Source organism: Carlito syrichta, unplaced genomic scaffold (genome assembly GCF_000164805.1).
Source record: "Carlito syrichta isolate Samal-C Ts95f unplaced genomic scaffold, Tarsius_syrichta-2.0.1 Scaffold301780, whole genome shotgun sequence".
Classification (NCBI taxonomy): domain Eukaryota; kingdom Metazoa; phylum Chordata; class Mammalia; order Primates; family Tarsiidae; genus Carlito; species Carlito syrichta.
The window spans coordinates 193,391-201,589 of NW_007245876.1; the positions used below are offsets into that span (position 1 = coordinate 193,391).

General features: G+C 40.2%; 1 pseudogene; it reads right to left on the reverse strand.

Moving 5' to 3' along the window:
* Window positions 1-7,702, reverse strand: part of LOC103257521 — a 20,853-nt pseudogene extending 13,151 nt beyond the window's left edge.
* Window positions 7,703-8,199: the final 497 nt, after the last annotated feature.

Below are 8,199 nucleotides of genomic sequence, written 5' to 3' on the forward strand. Positions count from 1 at the left end.
CCTCCCTTCCTTCCTTCCTTCCTTTCTCTCTCTCTTTCCTGCCTTTCTTTCTGCCTTTCCCCTTTCCTGTCTTTTCTTCCCTTCTCACTTCCTTTCTTTTTCCTTTTCCTTTTAGTCTTTTGCCCAACTTTTAAGTACAGGCGAGCATTTAAAAAATAGATACCGAGAAAGCATCCGTGCTGCTGCTACTCAGGTAAATAAATTGAATATTTCTAGCTCCCCAGAGGCCTCTTCCATACATACCAAACCTGTTCTCAATCACAATTCCCTGAATACCAGGCATCCTAGCCTCTAAGTACCAGGCACCCTAGCTTTTACAGTAACCATTTTCTCACTTTTCTTTATAATTTTACCACTAAGTATGCATCTCATCCCTAAACACTTAATATTAGTTTTGCTCATTTTTGAAATAGATAAATATAAAGGAATTCATACATTATGCATACTTTTCTGCCTAGTTTCTTTCATTTATGTTTCATTCATAATGTTTATAAGAATTAGAGTCCTGAAATGGATTCACACAGCTTCGTAACCTTTTGAAAAAGTTTTCAATGAGGAAAGAAAAGTCTTTTCAACATGTGATCCTAAAATAAATAAATATCTATGTGGAAAAATTGAATCTTAATCCTTATTTTACCACTTACACAAAAATTAACTTGAAATGGATCACAGACCAAAGCTTAAAATCTTAACCTCCAAAACTTTCAGGAGAAAATATAGAAGAAAAATCTTTGTGAACTTTGTCAGGCAAAAATTTAATAGAAAGGACACAATAGTACACAAAATGTACATTTTTTGGTAAATTTTAATTTATCTTACTTTTAAAATGCTTTCTAAAAGACACTGTTGAGAAAGTGAAAAAACAAATCACATTTTGGAATAAAACATTTACAAAACATGTATCTGATAAAGAATTTATATCCAGAATACATAAAGAATTTTTAAAATTTAATAATAATTCCAATTAGAGTGGCTAAAATTAAGACACCCAAGGATACCAAGTGTGAGTGATTAAGCAGGAGAATATATGCCACTCTAATATATTCCTAGTGGGAGGACAAAATAGTATAGCCACTTTGAAAAGGAGTGTGGCAGTTTCTTTTAAAGTTGAAAATACACTTATCATACAACCCAGCAATCTCAATCCTGTAGATTTATTTAAGAGAAGTGAAAACATATATCCATACAAAGTCTAAATGTTTATGGGAGCTTTAATTATAATCACCAAATACTGGAAACAACCTAGTGTCCATCAGCTGGTGGAATACAATGGAATCCTACTTAGCAATAAAAAGGAATGAGCTACTGATAAATATATTTGGCACAGGGTAGATAAATCTCAAAATCATATGCTAAGCGAAAGAAGTCAGAGAAAAGAGATAAATGATTCTCCCAAGATGAATGAATGATTCCATCACATTCTAGAAAAGGCAAAACCCTAAGGATAGAAATTAGGTCAGTGGGGATAGGAGTTGACCTCAAAGGGGAAAGGTGAATTTGGGGAATCATTAAGAGAATCTAAATCTGATTACGCAGTTACATGACTGTTTACATTTATCAACACCTCCAACCGTACACCTAAAAAAAGTGAATTTTATACTTCAATAAACTTGACTTTAAACGATTTGTCCACATTGTTTTGTATAGCTATCATTCCTAAAGCGTCACTCTGGACTGTGCTATTGCATAAACATAGCACAAATTACTTATATTCTTGATGGCACAGATGTGGTCCTCATTTTGAACTATTATAAATAATCCTGCCAAGAACATTCTTTTACATGTCTCCTGGTGCACATGCATGCAATTCTATTGAGTAAAATCAGGAGTAGAATTGCTGCTTATAATTAGGAATAGAAGGCTGGGCACAGTGGCTCACACCTGTAATCCCAGCACTTTGGGAAGCTGAGGCAGGAGGATTGCTTGAGCCCGGGAGTTTGAGACCAGCCTTGGCAACATAATGAGATCTCATGTCTACAAAAAATTAGCCAGGTATGGTGGCACGCACTTGTTTTCCCAGCTGCTTGTCTACCTGAGCCTAGGGGGCCAAGGCCACAGAGGGCCGTGATTGTGTCACTGCACTCTAGCCTGGGCAGCAGTGTGAGACACCAACTCAAAAACAAACAAACAAAACAAAGCTTTCTTCTAATTTGAGGTTAAAAGATATTCTTTATGAAATTCTAAAGGCGTCAGTGCTTTAATATTTACACTTACAATCCACCTTAAATTTATTTTTCTGTATAATGTGAGGAAAGGCTTAACATTAGTTTTTATTCACATTAATGGTCAATTCCCAAACATAATTTATTGAAAAAAAATCTTTCCCCCTCTGCTCAAAAATCAAGTGTCCATGTGCATAAGAACCCGAGTTAGTACATATTTAAGGCTGTTTTGCTATAGCGTTAATTCTTAAAAAACAATTTGGCTAGATATAAAGTTGTTTCTATTTGTTTATTGTCATTTAGTCTGGCTTGCCTTTTGTTGTTCTAGGTGAACTCCGAATTGTTTTGTTTTTAAATTCTGCTCTATTGGCATCTTGTTTTCTTTTTTCTTCTTAAAAAAGAAGAAGCCGGGTTCGGTGGCTCAGCCTGTAATCCCACGCTTTGGGAGGCTGAGGTGAGTGGATTGCCTGAGCCCGCGGGTTTGAGACCCACCTGGGCAGCGAGACCTCATCTCTACAATAAATCAAAAAATCAGCCGGGCGTGGTAGCGCATGCCTGTAATTCCGGCTACTCGGAAGGCTGAGGCGGAAGGATCGCCGGAGCCCAGCAGGTCGAGGCTGCGGTGGCCGGGAGTGGCCACTGCACTTCAGTCTGGGCGACAGAGTGAGACTCCAACTCAAAAAAAAAAAGAAGAAATGCCATGTCCTTTAGCTGTCACACTGTTACCCCTCCATTCCCTCCTCTCAGCTCTAAGTAACAACCAATCTACTTTCTGTCTCTATAGATATCCCTATTCTGAACTTTCATATGAATACAGTTGCACAATATGTGACCTTTTGGGTTTGGCTTCTTTCACTTACCATAATGTTTTCAAGATTTATTCATGTTATAGCATGTATCATATCAGTACTTCATTACCTCATATTACAGAATGATAGTTTATTGGTATGACTATTCCACATTTTGTTGATTTATTCACCTGTTGACAGACATTTGGGTTACTTCTATCTTTTAACTGTTGTTAATAATGCTCCAGTAAACATTCATGTGCAAGTTTCTGTACAGACAATATTTTTCTCTCTTAGGTATGTACCTACAGTGGAATTGCTGGGTCATATGGTAACTTTTTGTTTGTTTTGAGCAACTGCCAGATGGTTTCCAGAGTGTCTGGACAATTATGTTCCCATCAGCAGTGTATTCATATTCCAATTTGTCAACATCTTCACCAGCAACTGTTGTTATTTTACTTTTTTGATTCTAGACATCCTAGTGAAGTAGTTTTTCATTGTGGTTTTAATTTGCTTTTTCCTGATGATTAATGATGTTGAGCTTTATTTCATGTGCTTGTTTGCCATTTTGGAGAAAAGTCTATTCAGAGACTTTGTCCAATTTTGATTAAATTATTTTTCTTTTTATTATTTATTGTAAGAGTTTTCAAATATATTCTTTAAAAAAAAAAAAACAGGATTTATTGAGAGGACAGAAAAGCTTTCACAGTTGGAGGGGACTCAAAAGGGTTGCCTGAGTTTTTAAATATATTCTAAATACAAGTCCTATACCAGATATATTATTTGAAAAAAAAAAGAAATTCTCCCATTCTATGAGTTGTCTTTTCACTTTCTTGATGGTGTCCTTTAAAATATGAAAGTTGCCAGGCTTGGTGGCTCAGCCTATAATCCCAGCACTTTGGGAGGCTGAGGCGAGAGGATTGCCTGAGCCCACGGGTTTGAGACCAGCCCAAGCAACCTGGTGAGACCTCGTCTCTACAATAAATAAAAAATTAGCCAGGCATGGTAGTACGTGCCTGTAGTTCCAGTTACTTGGGAGGCTGAGGTGGAAGAATCGCCAGAGCCCAGTAGGTCGACGCTGGGGTGACCGTGAGTGTGCCACTGTGCTCCAGTCTGGGCGACAGAGAGAGACTCCAACTCAAAAACAAACAAACAAACAAACAAATAATTTAAAAAATTGAAAAAAATGAAGGTTTTATATAAGTGGGTCCTGAACATTTATCACAATCCTAGAAGAAAGGAATTGGCTACTGCCATGGGAGCAGGAAGGCAGGTACCAGATCTGGTACTAAGGGTACCAGATCCTATACCAGGTAAAGTGAGGTACAGATGGAGGCCCAAACTTCACCTGCTTGTAAACCACTCATGTACCTAATCCTGACTTGTACCCCATATCTTTTTAATAAAATAAAGTTTAAAAAAATTGTGAATCAGAAAAAAAAACCTGAAAATTTTAACTCTTGATAAGTCAACTTATCTACTTTTTCTTTTGCTGCTGTCATACCTAAGAGTCTTTTGCCATATTCAAGGTCATGAAGATTTTTTTAAATTTTATTTTTTATTGTGATAAAATATGGCTAACAAAATGTACCATTTTGAACATTTTAAAGTGTGTGGCTTCAATGGCATTAAATACATTCACATGGTTTTGTGCAGCCACCACTACCATCCATATCCAGAATTTTCATCATCCCAAACTGAAGCTCTGTATCCATTAAACAATAAATTCCTATAGCCTCCTCCCCTGGTAACCACTGTTCTACTTTCTGTCTCTATGCATTTGACTACTTTAAGTACCTCAAATGAGTGGAAACACACAATATTTGTCCTTTTTCTATCTGGCTTATTTCACTTAACAAAATATCTTTAGGGTTCATCTATGTTGTAGCATGAACCTGAATTTCCTTCCTTTTTTTAAACCTGAAAAATGGTCCATTGTTTGAGTATATAATAGTTTACCTATTCATCAATTGATGGACATTTGGGTTGTTTCCACATTTTGGCTATTGTGAATAATGCTACTATGAACATTAGTATACAAATACCTGTTAGAGTCCTTGCTTTCTTTTGTGTCTATACCCAGAAATGGAAATGATGAATCCAATTATTTAAAAAATGAATTCAATATTTAATTGTTGGAGGAACTACAAGTTCATCAAGATTTACCCCTACATTTTCTTCTAAGAGGTTTTCAGCTTTTACTTTTTACCTTGAAGTCATTGATAAATTTTGAGCTATTTATTTGTATATGGTATGAGATAAAGTTCCAACTTAATTCTTTTACATGTAGGCTATTGAGTTGTCTCATAACCATCATTGACAAGACTATTCTTTGCCCATTGAATGGCGCTAGTACCTTTGTAGTTAATTTATTTCTGTATTCTTAATCTAGTCCATTGATCTATACATCTATGCTGATGCCAGAAAGTTTTGAGCTAGAGAAATGTGAATCCTTCTCACTTTATTTTTCATTTTCAGGATTGTTTAGACTATTCTGGCTCCTTTTCTATTCTATGTTAATTTTAGAATCAGTTATCAATTAGTATTTTTTTTAAGTCAACTAGTATTCTGATAGAGATTACATTGACTATCTCTTCTTTTTTTACTTTTATAATTTTATTGACTTTTTTCTCTTCATAACTTTAAAATAAAAACAGCACAGGAAAACCAGTGTCTAATCCCAAAGTCTCAAATTATCTGATTGTCAGATGAACGAGGCCACTGACTCCTCTGAATAACCACCACAAAGACTCAAATTACATAGCAAGTTCCAGTTCTGCCCACCCCAAGCCACAGCTGGTAATCAAACCTTGTTGCCAACTCCAGAGGCTCCAATTCCTGCAGTCTTATCCCTCATCTACTAAGAGTGGGTCTTTGTGATGGCTCTCAGGGTAGGTCAAGACTGAATTAGAGAAAGAATCACAGGTTGGGCCCACCATCACCTCCCACCAGCTAGCAAATCTTTTCTGTAGTCTTCTGTCTCCACCATTTATCTCCCTCTCCCTTCTCCAAAACTTGTTACTATCACTTTCATGTTAACAATGGACTCAGTGTCCATTCAACTGCCTGAGAAGCCTGAAACACTTTCCTGAACTAAAAAGAAAGCAAAGTACCTCCGTGACCTTCCTGCCATTAAGATCAAGTACAAAAGGGAAAAAGCACTACTAAGAATGACTGTGCTGGAAAGTTGTGGAATTCTCTCACCACTCCCTGGAGGCTGCTCTGGCACTAGCTGTTGAGAGTGTAATAAGGCAGGTATCCCGGGGCCAAGGAGGTATGACCCAGAAACACGTTTTTCCCCCCTTTTAAATTTCTCTGCTGCCCTAATCTTTGCCTTTTTTTTTTGGAGACAGAATCTCACTCTGTCACCCAAGTTTGAGTGCAGTGGCACACTCACAGCCTCAACCTGCTGGGTTTAGGTAATCCTTCTGCCTCAGCCTCCAAGTAGCTGGAACCACAGGTGCACGCCACCACACCTGGCTAATTTTTTTGATTTATTGTAGAGATGAGGTCTTACCAAGTTGCCCAGGCTGGCTTTGAGCCCCTGGGCTCAGACAATCTTCTCGCCTCAGCCTCCCAAAGTGCTGGGATTATAAGCATGAGTCACCGCCCCAACTTTGCCTTCTTCTTAGCAAATCTCTTGGGTTCTGGCTCCTTGTGCTTAGCTGAAGACAGAGCCGGTCATCTTGAAGAAATCATCCAGGTGGTCCTGGTGCTGCCTTGACGGCTCTTGCTCAGTCTCTTGACCCTGCTGTGGATTCGCTCCTCAGAGAACTGCTTTTCACTGCACATGAACTTGATCAACTCTTCTTCATATGGCTCACTCTGCTTCAGCTCCACAGATTCAGAATCCAGCACCTCGGGCTCCAGGAAGAGCTGCTGGGCCTCCTTGTGGAGCCAGTTTTCAGTCACAGGGTACTTGTTGGGGTCCAGCCGCTGCACGATCTCCTCAATGCTCTTGTGCTTCTGGATGAGCTCAGCCCGCTTGGGCCCAATGCAGTAGTCGCTGCCCAGCAGGATGCACAGATCCACAAACTGTTCATGGGCCAGGCCCAGCTCCTCCAGAATCCAGCTCAGGTGGAATTCTTGGATGGGCAGCTCCTTGGCCTCACTGGCAGTCAGGTGTCACATTAGCACAGGGTTGCCAAAGGTGAGGCAAGGCAGCCCATGTCTTAGGTGGCTGCAGTGTAGACTTTGCCAGCCTTCACCAGGGCAGCAGCACACCTGGCTTGCACTTGTCATTGTGCTGCTTAGTGACCTTCACCAGCTGCTTTGTAAACTTTTCCAACTCCTGTTCTGCCCTGGCAACCTGAGCCTGCTGCAGCTGCTTCTCAGCCTCAGCCTGTCACTCACTGTGTTTGGCCAGCTCGCCCAACCTGAGCTGGGGTGGCTTGCCATCAAAGACATACACAGGCTTGATGCCATTTTTCATCATGTGATGGTGTGGTAGAACTTGCCCATCAGATGGTTGGTGGTCTCACCCTCCTCATTCTGCAGTACATTCCCATCCTGGTAAACAGCAATCAGGAACTGATAAATGCTCATCGAGGCATCAATGCCACCTTGTGGCTAAAGCAGCTCTTGATGTCATTCTCCTGGATGGAACTGGGGGCCACATCAGCAATTAGTTTGGCCAGACCTTGAATTCCCTTGGCAATACAGAGGAGGGATGTCTGGTCCTTGGGCATGAGGCCTCAGCAGCTATGCTTGGTCCAGTGTTGCCCAGGGCAGGCCGTCCTAAGTCCCTCTCCTTCTCAGTTGGGCCGCAGGTTGCCTCCCATTGACTATCCTTAATTTCCTGCCTAGCCTCAGCCTCAGTTTTCAGAATACTTCTCAGTCAGCCTCCTGCCTCCAAAACCAGTTAACACAGTACTTTGTGGCCAGTGTCTTGTATCCAACAAAGATCCCAGATCCTTTAAAATTATTCTGCTAGGGCCTAGGCTCCTACCCACTATCTGACCAACATGTGCTAGTGGACCTCCAACACCTAATTCTTTCAGGGCTACTATTTTGACTGCAATAAAATGTGTCTCTAAAGGATATGCACTTCTGCAAGATGTTAAGGCAGAAACCCAAGGGCACCAAGTGTCTCCTTGCAAAACCAGTGTGATGGTAGTACCTTCTTTGAGGAGAGGCAGAAGCTGTCTCAAGATGAGTCAGGTCATACCTTGGATGCTTTGGAGGTCTTCTTGGTCCTAGAGAAGACACTGAAGCTAGCCCTGCCAGATCTGCATGCTCTGGGCTCTGCC